This window comes from Bemisia tabaci, chromosome 6, assembly GCF_918797505.1.
Source record: "Bemisia tabaci chromosome 6, PGI_BMITA_v3".
Taxonomy (NCBI): domain Eukaryota; kingdom Metazoa; phylum Arthropoda; class Insecta; order Hemiptera; family Aleyrodidae; genus Bemisia; species Bemisia tabaci.
This window is the reverse complement of record NC_092798.1, coordinates 24,764,541-24,785,647: the sequence shown is the minus strand read 5'-3', so window position 1 is coordinate 24,785,647 and position 21,107 is coordinate 24,764,541. Positions and strand designations below refer to the sequence as shown.

The 21,107-nt window shown below is 40.8% G+C and overlaps 1 protein-coding gene across 1 annotated transcript in view; it reads left to right on the top strand.

The window, feature by feature from the left end:
- fj (four-jointed box kinase) overlaps positions 1 to 21,107 on the top strand; it is an 86,931-nt gene that overhangs the window by 49,971 nt on the left and 15,853 nt on the right. The window contains exon 3 of the mRNA XM_019059336.2: positions 15,244 to 15,298. The gene's annotated coding sequence lies outside the window, so the exon portion shown is untranslated. The remainder of the gene's footprint in view (positions 1 to 15,243; positions 15,299 to 21,107) is intronic.

Below are 21,107 nucleotides of genomic sequence, written 5' to 3'. Positions count from 1 at the left end.
ATTCCTTGCCATTGTCGGGTCTGGTTCAATCGAGCAGCGATACTTTCAGTTCTGTTCGTCTGCATCTTGCATCTGATTCCTTTCGCTTTCCTCCGAGGCCAGACTCCAGACGCAGAGCCATTCTCTAGAAAGTGGCCCGAAACTCGTCGGGCCGTCGCTCAGCTCCCTATCCAGACTTGGGATCTCTACCTCGCCCCGATCTCGCTCGCCCCCCCCCCCCCTCCACCATTGGCACTGGTGCCTCTGACGTTTTAAAGGTCATTTCCGCAAGCGAGTGCCAGTACAGATAGTCACAGAAGTAGAAAGGATCTGAAGAGAATCAACTTTCATGCTAAAAAAAGGGATCCAGTCGTTGATATTGATCGCCAAATTTTTACGTTGAAATCTTTATGGAGAAAAAATTAAAACCCGACGTTTCAATTTTCACGTTTGTTCATTTTGAACTCGGACAACAATCGAGTTAGTAAAAAATCGCAGTTAAATGCTCAGTATATACTGCATCGATGTGACCATAAGCAGTCAAATTCCTTAGAATTGTGCAATTTTCTCTCATGTTACATGCATTTCAATAGAATACTTAGCAAAATTCTTTCTTTTATTTTTTAGGTAAATTCAAAGGGAATTGACGGAGAACTTTAAATCGTTATGTTGTTTGGTTTTTTTGTAGAAAAATATGAAACATGCTATCAAAAATGAGGCAACGTGAAGTGTAATAAGACGTATTCATGCTAAAATAAACTATGTGCATTGGATTTGGGAGCAACGTAATTCCTTTCAGCGTAAATACGTCAAATTGAGGTTGAAGCCGTCTTTTAGCGGAAGACACCCTTTCTCTGATGATAGAAAAATAACCAAACAAGTCGCAGGTCATAACACAATCTTGTACACAAAGTTTGATTTTTGATTTTCCAAAATTATTTTTTCTCAATTATTCTCCTCCTATCGAATGAAAATCGTAAGGAGTCAGAAGATCCTTATGTATCCATGCTCCTCTTCTGATATAACTTTTCTCACTGGATGACGGCGAGAGAAAGGCTAGCACGAAAAAGTGACCGGCGTTGCCGTATAAGAAATAAAAACCTCTTTTCATCCCTAGTGATCATGTTAAAATTTTGAATTTATCCGGTGATATTGCAACACGAAGTGAGTACTCAATGCGGCTTAGAGGAGAGAAATTATTGAAATATCCACGAAATGGAGCCCCGTGAGTGCGGCACTTCAAATGAGCAGTGATCCATCATTTCTTTTGAAATCCCCCACCCCTCCCCTCCGCCTCTCATTCCTACATCCCGGTCCTAAAGTCAACAACGGCAGGGTAGGGGATCGCCGTAAAAAAGAGCGGTCCATCAGAATCAGTCTCCTTCGAAACTGGTTTCGAAACAATCATTTTTGCGGCGTCGAGATCGAAAGCGATCTCGATCGGATCGTCCCGCTCTGGGTTTCCATTCGCGGTTTTTAACTCAGGCATCGTTGGATCTGGCAACCTTGTTTCCTCTCTATTTACACCTATGGTAAAGAATCGATTTTTGGGGAGGTGCTCCAACGAGAATAGATCCTTTGCCATAGATCTAAATGAAGAGGAAACTGTGTGGCAACTTCCTGAATCTACCTCCGTACTTATACAGTGGACTCTCGATAATTCGAAATAAGACGGTACATTCCCTCTACAATTCGAACAATTCGAAGTCAACTGTTCATGTACCTGGGTGTCTGAAAGAGCTGATAGGATTGTCAACATGTAAACAAGTCCCGTTAGTCTCCCCGCGAAAAGCTTGATCAGCTGATTAGTAAGCAGCTGATTAAATATAAATAAATAAATTAATTAATAAAATAATTAATAATTAATAATAACTTAGTGTAAGTTTTACTTCCGTAAAGAAATAAACTGATATTTTTGGTTATTTTTGGAGTAAATCCGTCCATTTGCCCCTCTATATTCGAACCTCTCCAATTCGAAATCTCTCCACATGGAATCTCTTTAATTCGAACTCTCTTTATTTCGAAACCTCGCTAATTCGAATAAAAAACCGATTCCTTTCAATTTCGAATTATCGAGAGTCCACTGAAGGAAGGTAGCGGTCAACCAGGTTGGACATACCAGTGTTGTAAGACAGCCAGAAAAATGTCTGATACAAGGATTTGAATGGAATAATATACGCTGCAGAGGAAATATTAAGCGCTTGGTAGGAAACATTCTGGGCGAGGAATTTTCTCGCTTTTCTCTAGACTTTAGGGAAATTCTGACGTGACTTCCACCGTGGCGGCATAGTTGTTAAACAAATGAAATTGTTGTTTTAAAAGCGCAAATGAGATAAGATTGATTTCAAAAGTAGTTTTATCGTTCATTTTCATTGATTCAGCAAGGAAAGAATGAGATTTCTTTGGAGACTTAAACGCCATGCAGAGAAGAAAAACAAATCATTTCTAACCGTTTAACTATGCGAACGGATTGAAGCCACTGTATGTTTTCAGTTTGTTTTTCCTTTTTTTCGTGCTTTTGATCCGCTTTGCTTTGTTCTATCAAATTTTAAGTATATTTTGTCAAAAAAAATTTTGGGCATATCATAGGGCTTTTAATACCCTGTCTTTTAGTCCATTCCATCGCACTGGCCCAATTTGTTAAACGCACGAGGTCTTTTACCTCAATACAACCGAGTATACGCCGACAGATTTGAAGAATTAAAGACCGGTAGCTCTGCTACTTTCTTGGGGTGGGCTTTAAAAGCATAAATCGACTTTCAAAGTCTCGCGAAGCTCTTGAATGCAGATAATCTAGTCCGGCCGGGTTTTCAGGTCAACCCTCTTTTAATTTTGAGGTATTTCACCGGGCGACTCGTAGGCAGGCCAAGCTGTTCGTAATTATTTCGGAAATGATCAGAAACAGGTTTTATTTTATGTGTTTGTTCCCCTCATTTTATGTTCCAGGACGATGCTCGGTGAGTTTATCGTGGATCAAAATTCAAATCGTTTTGTTCACTCCTCGTGTTGTCTTGTAAACGCTGGCATGTTGCCACATTTGGCTCTCGGGAAACCCCAAATATCTTATTTATTACCGCGCTTACTCCCAGTTTGGCAACTGGCATACATAACCGACATATGCTCTGCTCTTGGGTCCTCTGGCTCTGTCCCACATCTGCCTTCGGAAGTGAAAATTTCATTTATTTTGCCATATCAGGCTAAGTAAATTCTCTTTATTTGAACCTGCATATTTCATCAAAAAATGTCTCCCCTGTTTATATGCCGTTGCCTCTAACCTACAGGAAAAATCTCCAAGGAGAGGCAAAAAAAACAAAAACACACAAAAAAAAAACAAAAACAAGAAAAAGACACAAAAAACAAACATTTTGTTGGTACAAAATTGGGAAAACTCTAAAATTGAGGTCAAATTTTAGTAGTTTACACACTTTGAAAGTAATTACTGTCCGTTTGCAGTTAGTTTGCAATGTCTAATGTTGGTGAGGTCACAAACGACACCGAGGTGGCACAGCAAAATTGTATAAAACATTCAAATCTTAGCAGTTGAAATAGAGTGAAAAGCTCTGATTAACACTCAAAAAAACTGTTCAGTATGCGAGGGTGTATTATCATTTCAATCAAGCCCTTTGAATCTTTGTTCCAAGTGACACCCAAGAATTTCATGACTTTAATTGTTTTCCGCTTTACCTAGCCAGGTCAAAGCACACAGTTTGTTCCTACTTATTTTAATGTTATAAATAGAAAATTAAAAAAATAAAAAAATCGAAATTGAATTGATCAGATTGGATGACACAAAACATTGAATGACATTCGAGAGATTAATGGCCGATCAATATGATCCTTAACAAGGTGGTAGCTTAAATATTGTGTACACTGTTTTGTAGAAAAAGAGATAGGAGATAGATATAATTGCAAAAATCTGACACGGTAACTTGGGTCAATGAAAGTGCACGGAAAAAAAGAGAAAGGATTGTTGGATGATATGGACATTTCCAATTAATTGTGGTAGTGCCTCAATAAATTAGGTTACTAACCCCATTGCGATACTACCCCAATCAATTGACAGTGTCCATATCCTCCGACAAATTGGGGTAGTAATAAAAGTTCAGGGATAACCAATAACACTTTTTTATCGTGGGGGTGTTTAGCTGTGACCGGTCAAATTACTACCAGTAACTCCAGTTTTGGAGGAGGATAATTTTCAATCAGTTTGACCTCTGAAAAGGTTATAACCAAAATGTCCCTATATAAATTGTTTCTTTGTTATAACCTAAATATAGAGTACGGTTCGCAAGGAGAACTGCTAGGAGACGAAAATAAGTGCAGAGATCTGGCACGATAACTTAAACCAATGAAGATGGGGCGTCTGTCCGTGGCCGGTCGAATCACTACCGATAGCTTTTATTGTCGGAGTTACCGTTACGGCTCGTGATGTCATAGCAAGCGGCTATTATTCCCCCATAAATTTATTTTAGGACCTCGCTTGACCCCACTCCAACGCCGATTCCGAAAACGAGCAGACGGACGCCCAACGCAGAATTGGCGAAATGCGAAAAAACTTACTCCGATTAGGTGGCCGATTCCGTGACCCATATCCGACCGGTGAGTGGCTTGACCCCTGTCTCGGGCAGTTTTTCTTCGAAAACGGGTGATCCGGAATATGATTTACAACGACCAGCAGAGTTGCCGCGTCAGGGGAAATTTTCGTTGTGATCGTGTACGCATGTTCACAACGTGTAGAACAGAGAAAAATTTATACTCGAATCGTAGGAAACTTTCACTGGATATTTTTCGTGAAAAATTCCTACGGACCTGAATAGAGTTTCCTTTCGTAATTAAAATTTTACGCAAAATATGAAAGACGCATTAAAACTCTCAAAATTCAACTGAGGAGTGCACAGAATCGCGTTTTTGTGTGCGTAAATTTAGGGTTTCCCTCACACCACAAAAAAAGACTACTCCAGTCAAGTTTACTTTTGTCGATAAGAACTCCCACTGAATATTTCCCGCGAAAAATTCACTTGCTTTAAATAGAGCTTTAACTGCTATTAAAGAAATGAAAACATACCCAGTTGTTTAAAGAGGGAGCATAGTTGGTTTAAAAGGCTGTTTCCTACCAAACGAGTGAAATGGGACTTTTTTCACACTGGTTGATCACGTGTTAAAGATTTTTTTGAAAAATTCACTGGGGACTTGATAATGAGAATTGAGGACCGTTTCAATGCGCAAAAACGAATGAAAAAACTGATAGTATCCATGATCCGATTCGGGTTGCTAAGTTCAACAGTTTAAAATTGCTTATTTTTCTACCCTGGCGTTTAAGTCTCCAAAAATATTTTCCCTTGCCTAATCCCCGAAAATAAATGTTAAAGTTAATGAATTCTAGTTATGTTTTTTGATAAGAATTGAACTCATCGAATGAGTCGACTAAAACGAAAATAAAAGAAAAGGAAAATAGTGAACTGATTCCTCTTAAACTTACAAATCATCATCTAAGGTAAAATTGACCCGGTCCGTGGATCCATCTATAACATTCACAAATTTCTCAAATTGCTCATGGATCATTCGTGAGTCGGGAGTAGCCTCAACCTCCGAACTTACCTGTTGCCTCACATCGCCTAGTTAGTGTGAGGTCACTAAAATATAAAATCTCTGAGAACACCATCAATTAGAAAAAAATTCACGTTTAGAGATCTTCGTAATGATTACTTGTTATCGTTCCCGTTTTCAACAGAGCAGAAGTCCAAAACGAACGGAGATCTCACAGGTTGTCAGCTACCGAGACGCTACTCACGTTCGCTTTAAGGAGGTCGTTTGCGGCCCTGACGAGCGATGAGTGTAAAGCACACTTCTCAGGCCCGCGCGATAATAGGCGGTGAATAGGTAAATTAATGGGCCTTATAGATAGAGAGAGGTTAGAACCAGAAGAGGCCCCCGAACGAAGCCGCAGTCTTAAACGCCAGATCTTCTCGAGCGTAACACTGCTGCGAAATCGAACGCGATGTGTTCATCACGCCTTCATTTGGGCGCATTTAAAGCAAAAGAAACTGTGTCTATTTTGACATGAACCCTGAGATCTATAAGGGTACATGCATCACAGGGCTCACGTCACAATGATTATAGTTCCTTGTGATTTATAATACGTCCAAGTGAATTGAGTTTATCAGAAAATAACAGATATCTTTCGAAAAGGAGAGGTCCTCTTGTTGTAAAATTTCCCTTCTATTTATTAATGGAAGAAAATTTTCCGATTCAAAATTTTGATTTATTTGAGTAAAAGAGCCAAAGCGTTAAAAATAATTATTGTGTTTTTTCTCCAATGTAAAAGGATATCATTGATATCATCTCAGTGAAAGAACCATTTTTAAAGTTGGTGGACTCAATTCACAGACAGTATTGAAAATCAATTTTTTTCTTGCAATCTATGAGCAGACTCCTCCCTCCACCTATGTAAGCTTGACTATTTTAATTCGTTGTAAAGTTGCATCAAACCTAGTTGCCAAGGTGAACAATCATTATTAAAATTTGATTGCTTGAGATCGGTCTCGTCTCCCGCGGAGTAGAATTTGAATCGAATAAAACCAGTGATGTTTCTAGTGACAGATCATACTCTCTTTCAATCGAGCAGCATTACAAATCCTTCTAACACGTTCTGTTCCCGAATCTAAGAGGCATTCGCATTTTTTTGGCAATATGGCAAGGTTGTACCAGCCCAGTACGGCTCAAGTGGTCAAAGAATGGAAGCAAGTCTGAGGAGGGTTGCCACAGCGTTCGGAAACCCCCGTGCTCCTCGTACGAGATCAACGTGAAACACGCGAATTTTATCGGGCAATCTAACACCCCCGCGACCCGTCGTATGACGTGTTCAAAATACGAGAGCTAAAGTAAATATGAAAAAGTAAATAAATAAAAAAGGAGAAAAAATGACAATGCAAATCGAGCTCCTTTACCACCTACTGAGAGCGCAGTGCATCGACTGGCCTCCGTGCTGCCGATCCTCGTGGAAAACCACATCGCTCCCGTGTGGAAATTCGAATTTCCCGAAAGAACTTGCTACCATGCCGCCGTCCCTCGCCGTTCCTCGTTTCCACTTGTTTCTCTCTTGCTTGGACCGGATCTTGCTTTGGTCCGCTGTCCAAATACTAGGACTGTGGTCGGTGGCGTCATTGGGCGTCCTCTTTCCTCTCGCTGCGTCCTCTCCCAGACGAAAGAACGTAACTATATTTCAATGTTGCAAAATTTCCGCTCACAAATAGACCGCGTTTAGCAGAAAGGAACCAAGCCACATTAGCTATTGCCAAATTTAAATGCACTGTTAAAAATCAATGATTTACTCTGAGTGAATAGCCGGCGTGAAAAAAAATCCAGCGTGAATTTCGCGCCGCACTTTGAGTGAATAGTTTAGAGCGTGAATATCACCAACGACGGACAAATTAGGTGAACTTCTTCAAGTAGCGTCAATTCAGCTCATCCTGACACGAACGTCGAATGGCAAAGTGGCGACGCACTCGTCTATCACCGCCGCGACCGGAGTTCAAGTCCATGCTGCGGCAGTTCCGTTTTACGTTTCCCTGTCAGATTTTCACTCCCGCCAGAGCGCGAAATTTGCGCCGTATCCATGCACTCAAGAGTAACAGGTGGTCAAAATAGCAACTGAGTAAGCGTGAATTTTGCACCGGGATTTTTAACAGTGTGGGAAAATTAACTTTTTACAAGAGAACCTGTATGCGGATTCCTTTGAAAAATTTGTGGAATTTGCTTCGTACTGCGCAGGAAATTCACTGAAAAATACGCACAACCGTTTTCATGAAAAAATTAAATTGGGAGTTAGAAAAAATATTGAGTTGGTCAATACTTAGGAGCGACTTTTATGTATCACAGTACCAAGTAGAGTCCTTGTGGAGTCCCAGGAATGACTCAGATTAAGAAGAAGAAATTTTATTGTTAGGCCCAACGAGGGAAAAGCCCAGAAGTTTCATTCCTGCGATTCGAACTTGGGATAAATCCCATGAAACGTCCCGTGGAAACCAGGCCTTGAGAAAACATCGATTTTTCAGTTCTGAAGGAAAGAAAGCCTCAAATCTGAGGACCACCCCTAGCGGAGGGCCGCGACTGGCGTTAGCCGGGGCGATGGCGTTTGCGAAGACGAGTGATTTGGCGTATGGCTGTGGAGCGTGGAGGAGTGGAGCGAATCCCGGCCGAGAGGAGCGGAGTCTGCCAATTCCGCTTTTCCATGATGCGGCGCGGCGCGGCGCTGCATGGCGCGCTAAGTGTGCAAATCATGCACCCGGTGGAATGTGGCCGCCGGATCGGAGCCGCGCACGCGGCTGAACCCCTGGTCCCTCGACCCTCGCTCTGGTCCCTGGTCACCATCCACCGTCATAACTCCATCGCACAATATCCGACCATTCCATCACTCCATCAGTATGCGAGCTTAGCGAAAAAAGAGGGGTTGGCAGTTTCCGATTTGTATATAATTGGGATGTAGGCGAGTGCGATGTGGTGTCAATATTCCTGCAAAATCCGAAGTTCCAAGTTTGGAAAATGAACCGTGTCGTACGTTTTTTGGTGTAGTTCGATTCAAAATAGCAATTTTGAACACGTCTGAAAGTAAGACTTTTTTCCTCGACCTCCTTTAAACCAGTGGCGCGGCGTGCTTTGCGATGTATCGATTGATCTGCCATTGAAACCTATGGTAAAGGATCGATTAACAGGGTGGTCGCAGCGAGCACCTTAATAATCGATTTTTTACCACGGATTCAAATGGGGAAGTATCGATAATCGATCATTCACACCGTGCCACTGCTTTAAACCACTTATTTTCAAGAAAATCAATGACGGAATGGACGTATTTATGCTAAAAGGAATTATATGCAAGTGGAAAGATGGGGTGTGCTCGTGCAAGCTGCATAAGAAACAATGTAAAAGTGGATATAGTTCCTTTTGAAAAAATGTAAAAGCAGGATTTGATATTAAATCAAAAGGAACTGAGCGCTAACTCGTGAGCCGTGGACATGTGACAAGAGCATTGTGGACAGGGCTCATGAATTAAAGACCGCGTTGCCGATCGTCGTCGCTCCCGTCGTTGCCGCTGACGTCACTGGAGCTTTTAAAGTCCCATTCATTCTTATAGCCCGACCACTAACGAGCACACCCCATCTTTCCACTTGCACATAGTTCCATTTAGCATAAATACGTCCAAATGTCAGTCCCTGCTTCCTTCATCGATAATTTTCCAGATGCAAGTAATGCAAGTTAGTTTAGTTGCTCATTCGACCTAAACCCAAATGAATCAGTGAGAACGAAAACACACCAACTCTGTAACTCGAAAATGCTTAATATTCATTAAGGACAGTCAATTTTCACAAAGGTCATTGAAGTCAGCGCAACTGTTCCAGCTTGGACTTTTAAAGAATCCTTTCGTACTTGTCCTTCGCAACCAAACATTTTCTTCATAGACTAACTTCTTCACCTACTGTGCAGTTTTTGTGTGTCTTGATTATTTTCATTTTTTCGAGTAGGCGTGTTTTTGTCGTTACTGATTCAAATAGGGTCGCAAATTTCATTATCTGTACACGCAAATGTACACCATTCAAGGTAGACAAAGTGTATGCAATGTCAAAGTAGTTTTCTGAACACCGGTGTCTTCCCCTAGTTTCTGTCACTTATATCGCTGTAAAGTTCTTTTTTTTATGAATATCAGTGTTATGACTCACCTTTGCGTGCAGTAAGCTTGTGGTCCATTCCTTGGAAACAGCAGACCGGGAACTGGAACTCATCAGCGGCCTAGCGTGCTCTGAGATAATGAGATATATCGATCGATCCGCCATTTAACCTTTGGAAAAGTATCGATAAACAGGGGGCTCACAACGAACACCATAATAATCGATTCTTTGCCATAGCTTCAAATGAGGAAATATCGATAGTCAATCATTCACGGTTCGCCGCTAGGACTCATTTGTAACGTTTACCAATCTTAAATGAACGTATTTCTGCCAAACGGAACTATAAGCATTGTGACGTGAGCCCTGTTATGCATATATTCTTATGGGTCTCAGGGCTCATGTCATGATGCACATAGTTCCATTTGACAGAAATACGTCCAAATAACGGTTTTCCCTCGAGTGCGCGAGAAGAAATTAAAGAGGCCAAGGCTATAGAGGCAACCGCGATGTATGAATAACAACTCGGCAGGGTCAGGGTATTCGGCCGTATTTATGCTAAAAGGAACTATGTGCATAGGGTATGCGCGTCACATAGTTCCTTTTAGCATTAATACGTCCATTAATAAACGCATCACCATCATTTTTCAGAAAATCGCAAAAATGCCAGCGTGGAGCTACAAAGACAGGTTGTGAAACAGAGGGAAACACGGAAGAACTCCCGGGAACACGGAGCAAAACTACCTTGGGAGCAAGAGTAGGAGCATTTAAAGCTTATATCGAACAGGTTAGCGTCATCCTCCGTGGCCGGTACTGCGCACAGTGGATCGAGTCAAACAGAATGGTTGGACATGAAATTTTTGACTAAAACTGAAAATTTTGATTATTATTTCGTCCTATTCTCAACTTTAAGGGGTGCTCCTTGAAGAAAATTTCACGAGAAAACCAATGGAACCACTTTTAGAACTTCAAAGTTTTGTAGAAACGGAGTTATAAGCGTTTAAAGTTTCCGAATTTTGTCCGAGCTCTCGTATTGACTGGATCCAGTGTGCGGCGGCGGCGGCGCGGCCGGGGCGGCACTAAAATTCTCATGGGAATAACCAGAGCAATATCTCGGTACAGTAAAATAGTAGCTACCGAGTACATTGTAGCGCCCGGGAATGAGGCGAGGCATAAAATCTTTGTCATCGGGGGAGGGGAGGGGGAGGCAGGAAAAAATGGTACCTTGCTGTTTCTACATAAAGTGGCCGGGCAGTTAGCTCGACTAGGTGTCTGACTAGTTAGGTGGCGGTGACTGGATGCTAGCTGGGTGCCTGCGCCATGCCACAGCCGGGCTCCTCCGGCCAATCACAGTTGGCAGATCGAAGGAAAATTCCCACTTTTCCGCCCCGGGTCTTTGCAATTAGCGAGAGATCCAGACACAGTTTCACTCAGCTCTTCCATATTTTTCTTGTGTAGTTTTGTTGTTAGGCGAAGTGTTTCTACGGTTCTGGGTGTTCCCGTGGAAAGTTTAAAACCACCTAGTGCGACAAAAAAAGAAAAGAAGAGGAAGAAGAAGAAGAAGAAGAAGAAGAAGAAGAAGAAGAAGAAGAAAAATAATTAAAAATACACACTAGTCTAGTCATGGAAGCGTTCACTTCCCGCAAAATATTTTGAATTTGCGTAAGGTTCTCGACGTGCTAGAAAGAGCCCTAAATTTCTCGTAATGTTCGAAAATAATTTTTTTTGTTGTTTTTTTTCTAGTCTTGGAAACTTTCACTTCCCTCAAAATACTTTGAATTTGCTTGAGGATCTTGGCATGCTAGATCGAGCCCCAAATTTCCCACGGTGTTCGAAAATAATGTTCTCTTTTTTTTGTTTCTTGTGTTTTTAAATTTTACCTTCGTGATGGTAGAGGTTTATTTCTATTAAAACTTATCGCAAAATATCATTTGTGAAGTAAGCCATTTCAGTCTTCTTAAACCTCACGTTTGCACTCGAAGAATTCCATTAATCAGGGGAACAGCGCCCCTTAAAATTCAGGAGAAAAAGCACAGGAAGAATTGGAGGGACCCAAAACATCTAGAGTTCACCGTTTGAGCAGCTTCATTATGAGAACTTACGTGAGTGCAGTTTTTGTCCGCTCCTCTTTTCTTTAACCAATGCCATGTCCCCATTGATTTTTTCCAAAAGCTCTTGTCACACGATCAAACCCAACTATCAAAAATCAAGGTCAGATGTTGTGGTTGGCTTTTTCAATGACTTGACAGCACTTGATCTTAATATATTGATGGCACAGTTTGACCGTGTGACATTGGGACATTGACTAAAGAGTGAGACCACACACCACAAGATCTAAGATCTAAGATCTTCCTCACAGAGCTTGGCCTTCTCGTGACGGTAAACCTTCCGTATCCAAATAGTTCCTTTAGCTGTTAGTTTTTGCCTTAGATTAGTGTAAATATTCCAAAATCGCATAACTGCTGTAAATATTCCCCTTAGATTGTCTGATTTAATATTTGTAGATGAAGATATCCACCTATGTATAGCTTACCCAACCAAGTAACAGTGGATGAAATTGTAACTAAATGTAACCACACTATAATGGGGAATTTCTGTCAAGGAATTAGCGGGAGCATTAGCGAAAGGATCTCAAATGGCTTGAACGTGGAACAGAGGGTAATAGGTTTAAGGCTTCATTCAGTCATAAATTCAGAAGTTTTGCCGGAGGTGATATGCGTCTTCAATAATTGAAGATTACATCGATTCTATCCGTGCTACAATGTTTTTGATAATGCTACTTAACTCTTTCCCGCGAAATTTAGTTCAAACATTGTTAGAAGAATTAGCATCGCACGACGTCAGTTCCGTACTGTATTAACAGTGTATTTACGTGTAAAATAGTTGTACTCATAAGTGATCTGAACTTAGGCTCATAAATAAAATCTTCCAACCAATAGGTCATGAAAGCCATAATGAACTTCGTGAAGAGGTTTCATAATAAAAAACATAACACATTCTTTTCCTCCATTAACCGTTTTACTCTAAAAATCTCAGTATTTGGAGTGTAAGTTTCAGGTAGATGTGATTCCGGGCATCATTCAAAACTAGTCTCCATTTTGTTTTTCCTGTAGTGAGAGCTCACTAGACAGCTGTTAAAGCTTGGGGGTTTGAATATACCGAAGAAAAATTCATCCATCGTATCAGTAAGAGAAGATACGAGGATTCATTTCCTGGTGGATAACTCTTTAAATGCAGATGGAAATATGATAATCTAATGATGCAGTTTGGCAGCGGTGGGCATGACCACATTATAGCCGCGCGTATTCTGGCCATCCAATCCAATCAGGGAGCCCTGTCCAAGAGTTGAGTTTCATAACCGGAGATCAAAAGGCTGCCATTTGAATTTGTTTGCTGATCACATAAATTACCAGTCTGATTTTCTAAGAATCTTACCTGTGCGCATTTGCTGGCCGTAAAAGCTCCGTGCGGTCCGATGTTGCCCTTTTTGCGCCAAGTAATAAGTTTGCTAAAGCGCGAAAACTTACGATGAAATACCTCTCGGTGTGGGAGAAGATGAGCAACAATTTCGCCCGCTACCATTTTTTAATATTATATTTTCTGTATCAACCAGTGCTCTCATTCCATGACCGTCAAAGGTTTCGGAATTCGGAACTTTTTTGTTCCAATTTATCCCATTTCATGACCGTCAAAAGTTCCGAGATTTTTTTTAAGATTTTTTCAAAAGTTCCGAGAAAGTTCCGGAAAATGCAAAAGATCCGGAACCTTTTGGGAATTTCAAAAGTTCGGTTGCAGTTGGGTGTCCTCTATTATCGTAAATGAAGTAGAACAGGTTTCCAAATTGCAATAAAATCATGAAAATAATTTTTCTTGACAATTGAAAACCTGATGAATCTCCCCCTCTGCCCGTATTTTTGCAGAAGAATGTGGTCCTACACGGGGATTTGATTTTAGGAAAGTTAGTTAAATTTACAGTTAAGCAATTTCATTTTTAGGAACATGGGCTAAAAATAGCAAACCATGCAAGATTGCACTAATCAAAAGAGTACTACATGCATTTGAATTTCATAAGGAATTGCATTTATCCGATTCAAATACAATCTCACATTGAATGTATGATTAGTTTTTTGCTACTATCTAAGGAATTTGATTTAACTCATTTTTTTGCATCGTTGACTTCCATTAACGTTGACGAAATTAACCTTTTGGTGATGTACGTCTGAAGACAATTCAAGAAATGAAGGATTTAGTTACAGTAGATGAACAAGAAAGCCGCTTAATATCAATGAAAATATTGCATCAGATATGATAGTTTGAAAATACAAATTTATCGAAATCCTTCGTCAATCGTCACTCGCTGAGAGGACATTTTCCCCTGTGTTTTCAATGCGTTTGGTAGGTGCATACATTTTACGGTCCAATGAGACAACCCTGATGCAGTCGTAAATCTATCCGGGGACGCGATGCAAGCTGATCTTTTTTGCCAGGAAGCCCGCTCAAATTAAATTAAGAGCCAACGTATCGTCAACCCTAACCACACACCGCGCGAGGCTGGTTTTTTCAACTTTCAGTCATTTGCTCGACCGCTCACTCCATGTTATCTTCAGTTTATTGCCGAAGAAAGAGCACTGACTCATATTGTCGGAATGAATGGTGAGCATGGTTTCAGGATCATGAAGATTGAGTCAATTTACGAATGCATCACATGGCAATGTGTGAAATGTGAAAATAATGTCACGTTTCATTTGTGAGTTAGAAAAACTTAGAACAAATTATTAATATTAGACTGTGCTGGAGAGTGTCAAGCTTAATCAACAATCGAACACTCTCGACCTCAATTTTTTACTAAAAGCTGTATCAAACTCTATTAGATACTTTGATGCAGTCACAAAAAAATTCGAATGCAAACTGGAAGGAAGCATCAGAATCAAGGTACCACAATATTTTGGTACAAAAAACAGGGAGTGTGTCGTTTCTTAACTTCATTGGAGCACAAAGCAGTGTTTTTTTGATTAGGAATTTGATTGAGTTCTTGCATGTGCGAAACAATGCAATGGCGTTGGTTGATTTTTGTCTCGCATAGTTAATCTTTTAACAAAATAAGTAACTTTACTATGGTTGCTCTTCTGCTACCTTACTATTTTGTCTAATTCCTTCTTTTTGCCCGTTGGAGGAGCGCAAACCCTCTTTACAATCGCCTTAGATGAGCTCACTTTTTGCTCTGCACATCACGGTAAGGATCAAATGCAACAATTCGTGCTAAATTGTTGCCTCTTCTGTATACTAAGAAAATGTAGGCACTAAGTCTTTCATTTCCGCGCAATGGTGACGCGTGCAATTATTTTACTTTTATCGATGCTTAAACACCATATATAATTCTGTAATAGCCACAGTATACGACTCAATGAAAATCATTATTAAGATTTACTTCTGTGCGAATACCGTGCAATAAGTTGCGAATAATGTACGTTTTCTGTCATTTGAGTCATAATCGGTGCACGACAGGTGATTTATGTTTTTGATCTTTTAAGTAATGTGTATTTTTATTTTTTTCATCTTATAAGTTCTCACTAAAACGTATTTTCCTTTTCTTTGATTGTTACAGTGAGGATATTTTACCAATTTGGATGTGAAAGCTGGAAAACCTGAGCTAAAAAGAGGTAAGGAATGATAAATTTTACAAATTTGTGATAATATTATGTGGAATTCTCCGCCAAAGCAACGTAAGATATAAACTACAACCAAAGACAGTCTCTCTTAGAGACCCCGCCCTTACCATCCAAGGAATGTAATCGGGTGAAGCAACAGTCAAGTTCAGAGGTCAACGGTAGTTTTCGCTGATGATCATTCACGAGCAACCTGTTGAGTATAAACGCGCATAAAATCTGTTTGATGATGTTTGATAAATATCGGGATGAGCTCTTTGCTAGGCAAGTTTTTTCAATAAGTAAGATCAGATTCGCCCAACCAATCGCTCAACTCTTCGTTCATAAGTCACGAATCTGAGCGTTAACACCCGAAAATAACTTATACAGTATAGACGCATTTTGAGTGGAGTTACGGCGTTTTTGCTGTGGATGGCAGCACAATGGAGATGTTGCATGTGTGAGAAATTTGCGATTTGACTGTTGATTCTTATGTAAAAGTTCGCGAGAAACACGATGGTGTCAATGGTTTTCTCTGAAATTAATTCCCAAGCTCAAAAAAAGCTCTCAAATCAAGGCCAAAATGGAGGGGATATCCCACCCTACCCTCAGAGTCCACGTCTACATCAAGACAAACTCTCCATGCAAAGATAGGGTGCGAATACATTGACAGGGCTGCCACTTCATTTGGGGACTCCAAAACTGAAAACACGGCATCACTGCTAATCTATTTGCTCCCTATCTTTGCATGGAGAGTTTGTTTGATGTAGAGGTGGACTCTCAGGGTAGGGTGGGATATCCCCTCCATTTTTTCCTCAACTTGAGAGCTCTTTTTGAGCTTGGGAGATGATTTCAGAAAAAACCAGTAGCACCGTCGTGTTTTTCGCGAACTTTTATATATGAATCAACAGTCAAATCGCAAATTCCTCACACATGTAACATCTTCATTGCTCAACTCTTCGTTCATGAGTTACGAATCTGAACGTTGACACCCGAAAATAACTTATACAGTATTGACGCATTTTGAGTGGAGTTACGGCAGCACAATCGCTCCGTGACGTCACCACTGAATGCGTCTACAGGGAAGATGACAGTCCTGGTTCACCCAGATCTCAGATCGTTATGTTCGGAAGGCGGGGGCTCGTCTCGTAACGTCCTATCAACTATTCTGATCTGCGTCAATCTGGCAACCTGGCACGGCCGGTCCAGTCCAAACAGTCCGCGCCGGAATCCTGTACAGTCCTCGCCGCGCGGCGACCGCGGCCGCAGCCAGCTTTGTGGGTGCAGGGTGAGGGGGCTGGCAATGAGAAGTTACGTATCATTTAATACGAAATCACTCGAACCATCTCGTTTACAACTGTTTCACCTGCTCGGACACCCTGTTTTCATGTGATTCGGATTCCGCCCCCCCCCCCCTCTTCCGCGGTCGATCGACGGCATTCGTCCACCAACGGGTCTTGTGCATGACTGCATGGTCGTCGCTCCCCTGATGGACACTTGAGAACGAACCCTGTCACCCATATAATGGGTCACTGAACCATGGAGGAATTTTGACTTGCGAATACATTTTACTAAAGGCAGATGACGCGTGAAACACATATAAACGCGAAAAGGTAATCAGAACTCGCTGGGTGTCTATAAGTTCGGAATTTCCGGAAAGTTTGGAAATAGTACCGATTTTTTAAGAGCGGTCCGCAAGCACTGAAGAAGTGCGTGGAAATTCCGCTGGTAGGTCCGGAATATTTTTTTTTCGTCGCAATTTGAGAAAGAAATTTAAATTTTGGAAATTTTTCGAATTTCGCCAAATGGAGGTACTGAAAAAGTACTGAATTTTTCCGTTGAGGAGGTACTGAATTTCTCGGAAATGTACTGAAAAAGTACTGTAAAAGTACTGATTTTTGTCCAGCCAGTTTTAGTAGACACCCTGACCCGAGAAATATGCAAGTCAAAAGAGAAACTTTTCTGCAATTTTAAAACGCCCCAGTTTCACACCGAACCGAATACTGTCATCCAGCACCAGTCAGAAGCGAGCGCGTGTTTCTACGACTTCTGCCAAACTCTATTTATTGTATATGAAAACGATAGGAAAGTCAAAACCGTACCTTAAGAATCAAAGAATCGAATCTCATTCATGTTGTTTCCAGTTCTTAAGCAACAATTCCACTTGGAAATTATTATTTTAACAAACGTCAGTGGAAAATGAGAGGACATATAGCGATTTGGCACTCGAATGTCTTGATTGGATTGTAGTTTGGGAGCCGGTGAGAGGTTGGTTTTGACGACACTCATTAGTTTCAAACATATTTTTTGGCCAGAGGCTCTATTACTTTCTGATTATTGAAAATTTAGCTTAAAACCCAGCCTCTACTTTTCTATCCATGCGTTAAAGTCTCCTGCAAGATTGCAATTTCGAAGACAATCGCACACTTCAAGTAACTATTATAATGGGGATTTTTTTGGTCGGAGGTTTTTGGTTTGTTTACATTTTAAGTCGAACTGAAACCTAGCGTCTACTTTTCCATCCATTCGTTAAAGTCTCCCTCAAAAAATGCGTTTATATTGCGTACAATCATACGGCGAGTTTAGGCAGATTTTAGCATGGCCTGTACACACATCTGCACTAGTTGCCTCATTTTAAAGACGAATGAGAACAACGTCTCTCGCACTTTGTTTTTTTTTATTAAAGCATGGCCTGAGTTACTTATCATTGAAGTAAACATCGGCTCATAGCCCATACTTGATTTGATTTCATTATCATTATGAGTATCCGAAAACTGAATAATTTCGTTAAACCTAAAAGCTGATATACACGAATATTGTAAAAGTGATTCTCTCACAACAATTCAGGTTTTTCCCTTTTTCCTTCAATGTCGACTTTTGTTGCGAAGAAATCGGCTTTGCGATTCGTCAAGCACTGTGAAGCTCCCATACTCCCTCAAATTTCCTAGGTTTCAAGTTGGGCTTCAAGCACGGTGCGTCTAGATTAATGGCTTTTCAGCGTAATGCAGAACAAACCGTGGAGCTCACGGATCTGCAAGGCAGAAAAAACCTGAAAAATTAAAGCATCGAAGCCTTAGTCGGGCGCGGGGGAGGGTGAGTGGGACACGGTGGGGAGGGGGCTCAAAAGAAAACTGAGCAGTGTGTATTTTATGCAGTGCCGCACGTTTAGTGCGCAGAATCACGCGACCCAGCGTTGCCATGCAGAACGGATTATCCAGGTTATTATTCACTGGTTTAATGGCTACGTCCTTCGATATTCGATGTTCGATTCCCCGATAAAACCGGGGTTCATCCAGAACAAATGGACTGCTTTGATGTCGATCGCTTTGCCACGTTTTTAAAGATGACACGATTTTATGGCAATTTGGAAAAAAAAAGTCGCTTGAATCTAGAGTCTAGACTCTTGAGAGCATTGACAAGAAAATATATTTTTGATTAAATCGGATTCTTGCTTGAATCAAGGGTAAATCCGCTGAAATTAAGAGGCTTGGCTCTCGATTCAAACAAACATTCGATTGAATCAAGAGTATTTTTTCTTGGCAATGTTTTAAGAGTCTAGGCTTTAGATCCAAACGACTTTTCAAGTAACGTAGCCAATGTATCAGTCAATTGACACACGCTTACCTCGATTTGTTATTTGAATAGAGGCTATCCGACGCGGTACTTGTTTGAAAGCGTGAAATTTTTACGCTAAAATAAATTTTTCAGAATTTCTTGTATACACATTGCAGCTGTATTTTTTCCTTCTTCTGATTTAATTATATTCGAAAGTGAGAAAAATACTCTGCGAGCAATTTAGTTCGCGAGGTAGATAATTTTTGTGTGAAAAATCCTCATTTACATTTATGGAAAACGTATTAAAGCTGGTTCAGCAAAAAGTCAATCGATTAACACCCTGTGTTTAAAAGGGAAATTACCAAATGAAAAAAAAATCAAATGAATGGAATAAAATAGCTAAGGAACTCTCACAGTTCATTAATTGAACCGAGTTTACGCGAGACGCATCAAGTCATCTCAATTTTTGCCGAGAAAAAGAAGTTTGAAGTTTTAACACTTTATAAGATTCAATATCAAGGACGAAATTTAACGACTATTTTCACGGTAAAAGTATATTTTTTCTAGACTTAGAATGTATGACTTCCGAAAATTTGCGACTAGTTGAATTTGGAACCACTCCCAACTTATTTTCCCCCCAAAACGCGACGTGGCGCATCCCTGATTACACGATCAAAGGTGAGGGAAATTTCGCTGGAACGCAACAAGTCTTGCAACATCGCGGTGAACCTTACGTAAATTAAACCCGGGTCGAAAAACAGCCGTAAAGGAAGAAAAGGAGAGAGGAAGAGAATGAAGGAATTTGCGTAATAAAGCGTGGGGGCTTATGAGGACTTGGAGCTCGTCAGGGGTGCGGAGGGAGGGGCCTGGATCTCTATGCGACTAAATAGCTCGCCAATAATTACGGTTTAATTACTGCGGGATTGTTGGAACACACATCAGCTGTCTTCTCCGCGGACAATTATATTTCACTTCGCTCCGTTTGATTAGGCCCGACGTAAGGGCGCTCAGTGACGCGGAAGCAGTGACCATTCGGCCTCGTCCGTAGCCAATTCAATCCAGAAAAAAATGTTTTATCTCTATGATCTCATATTCCCTTTGAAATATGCTCATCTCATTTTATTTGTATATATTTTCTTAATTTGAAATAGTTGCACATGATTTTAGGAAATGAATCCTCTTAGTATCGTTTACTTCACTCTTTTTTCTCTCTCTTGTTTAGGTTTTTGAGTATTCCTAAATGTTTTTCTCCCACTTGACAAGAAAAAAGATAAGTTAATAGTGAATAAAAATATTACGTAGGTTCAAGTGTCTAAAATGCTCGCGTATTTTTACTTTTAGGGCCTTGTCTTTCTAACTAGCTTTTATCCACGCCTCATTGTTTTTTTTTAAAGAGTCTCATGCCTTTTGAATGAACGTCTCAAAAATTCCCTAGCGTAAATTATGTTCGAGCTTTTCCGCGCTGAGAAAAACCTCTGTTTGAATATATTAGAATGAATTTCGATTGAAATGAATGTTTCTGGCAAAAAGGTCCACTTAATTGTCAAGTTTAAGTTGGCTTCACATCTTTAGAAATTCTACGAATAGAGAACAAATTTTCACCACCGATAAAACGTTAAAAATCTTGGAGTGGAATCAGGTCCATATCTCATTCTGGTAATTATTTTGCTCCAAGGAAACCCGAGTGACCTGGAAAAAGAGCATATTCCATTCCGTAAGGGCAGAGTTCACTTTTGAGAGAAGCTCAAAATTTTTGACAGGGAAAAATTTGCCATTACCTGAACTCAAAATCACCCCCCAACTAATTTTGTTTTCAAAATGCAGCTTGGTACGACTCCATCAAATTCGGTTCAAGTGCTCTTCGAGATGTTTATCAGAAGATGGAAAAATTGCTGAAAGCTTGTCACCGGAAAATCGGATTCAAGGGTATTATGAAAGAAGTAAGTTGCTCTCGGGATTCTTATTCAAGACTTTCCGTGAGCAGATCATTGTGCGTTGCCGTCGGAGGGCCCCATAACGCATAACGCCCGGGCATCGGAGTGGTCTCTCGCCGCGAACGCGAAGCAGACGTGGCGCTAACTTCGTCGGAGCATAGCTACAACATTGTTCCCCAGTTGACCGGTTCCTGGCGCTTTTGACCTTTGCGGCCTTCTCACGCGCCACCCCGAGAAAAATTTGAAAAATGACCGGAAGATTCTTAACCCTCTCGCACAGGCCAGTACGCAGCCGCTATCTATTACGGGCTCGCTTTGGTGCGCCGCGCTCCAAT